Source organism: Asparagus officinalis, chromosome 2 (genome assembly GCF_001876935.1).
Source record: "Asparagus officinalis chromosome 2, Aspof.V1, whole genome shotgun sequence".
NCBI lineage: Eukaryota > Viridiplantae > Streptophyta > Magnoliopsida > Asparagales > Asparagaceae > Asparagus > Asparagus officinalis.
In genome coordinates this window covers 24,267,153-24,268,650 of record NC_033795.1, presented here as the reverse complement: position 1 = coordinate 24,268,650, position 1,498 = coordinate 24,267,153, and the positions used below count along the sequence as shown (strand labels likewise).

General features: G+C 33.8%; 1 protein-coding gene across 1 annotated transcript in view; it reads right to left on the bottom strand.

Moving 5' to 3' along the window:
- The window catches only part of LOC109830550 (zinc finger AN1 domain-containing stress-associated protein 15-like), a 7,731-nt gene continuing 6,727 nt past the window's right edge, over nt 495–1,498 (bottom strand). The window contains exon 2 of the mRNA XM_020397838.1: nt 495–832. The gene's annotated coding sequence lies outside the window, so the exon portion shown is untranslated. The remainder of the gene's footprint in view (nt 833–1,498) is intronic.

The window sequence follows — 1,498 nt, the reverse complement described above, 5'->3', positions numbered from 1 at the left end:
GAAAACAAGAGAGAGGATTTCACAAATCCTAATAAAATATTATTGTTTTATAATTTAGGGATTCAATATCCCAAAAAAAAAGTGAAACAAACAAAGTTATGGATTTTTAAAACCACAAAAAAGCACTTTTTACATCCCAAAACTATCATATCCCAAAAAAAAAGCAAAACAAACACCCCCTAAAACTCAAGGCAATTACCTACTGATACTCCTTTCTTCTTAATTTTGACAACAAGGACTGATGACTAATAGTTTGTGCAAAGGCCAGCAATCATGTAAAATAATTGGGTACATAACAGCCCAGAAAACTGCTGAATTCAGCAAAACTAAATGAAAATTGCAAAATTATTGGAGATAATTTAAGTTTGAATTCGTAACAGCAAATCAAAGGCAGTTTCATGCTCAAAGATACTTGGAGAACCCATAAAAATTAAAAAAAAAAGTTTTAAAACAAGTCTAGTGATTTTCCACTAGACCCAGAAGCAAAGCGGACATGAAACTGATAAATTGAACTATATAAATGAGAAAAAAGGAAACAACAAGTTCATCAACAAAGCTCATCAACAATGTTCAATGACTAGTAACAATAACTACTAAAACCCACAGAAGAGAACAGAAGATTGACAGTGATCCAATTTAACTCTCATCAACCCAGGCTAACATAAGAGCCTTGTGCTTGGTCATAAAAGCCTGCTGTGAAGAGATAAGATTGCACCAAATATTCACATTGAAGCTTTGGCTTCATAAATGTCACCATCATGAGTGGCTCCACAAGGGCAAAGACATATCCAAGCTAACGCTCTGCATCTTTCATAATCACCCGAAACTTACGCTGCCAAGAAATGCAAGAGTGTTAGCTTGCAAAATAAAATAAATAAAAGAGGAGCCCTCATGACCTAAAAACAAAGATCAGCTTGCTCAGCACTCAACTCAACAGTATCATTTCTGCAATTTGACAATAGCTCGACACACGTGCAAGAAAAGGTTATTTGAAGATTATGGTTATAGCTACAAGCCTAAAAGTGAATGCAAAAAGTGAAATTGCCTGGTAGAAAATGATAATAGTTAAGGATCCAAACCGTCCATTGTGATCGTAAGCAGTCAAAACACAGAGTACATTAAATCTCAATGATCTCAGAGGCAGCTCATATATGCTTTAAGGGGTCAAAGAAAAGTATGATTTCTAATCAAAATTTGATTACATTCATATTAAGGAAATCATATAACTAGGAAAAAGATTTAAATGGTTTGATTACCAACCATGCCTGGAATCAGACATAATTTGCTGCATTTCTCCTATCCACAAACTATTCATTTCGTAGGACTGAGTATTTACAACCAAAGGATAGCTTAAAGTATGATAGTCAAACATTTCACATGTTAAATGGTGAAATTCACAAAATCCCCTTAAAATTAATCTGATTTCGAGATAACCCCCCTAAACTATATAAATGTCAGTTAAGTTTTGGGCTTCTAAGAAAATGACAATTTCATGGTT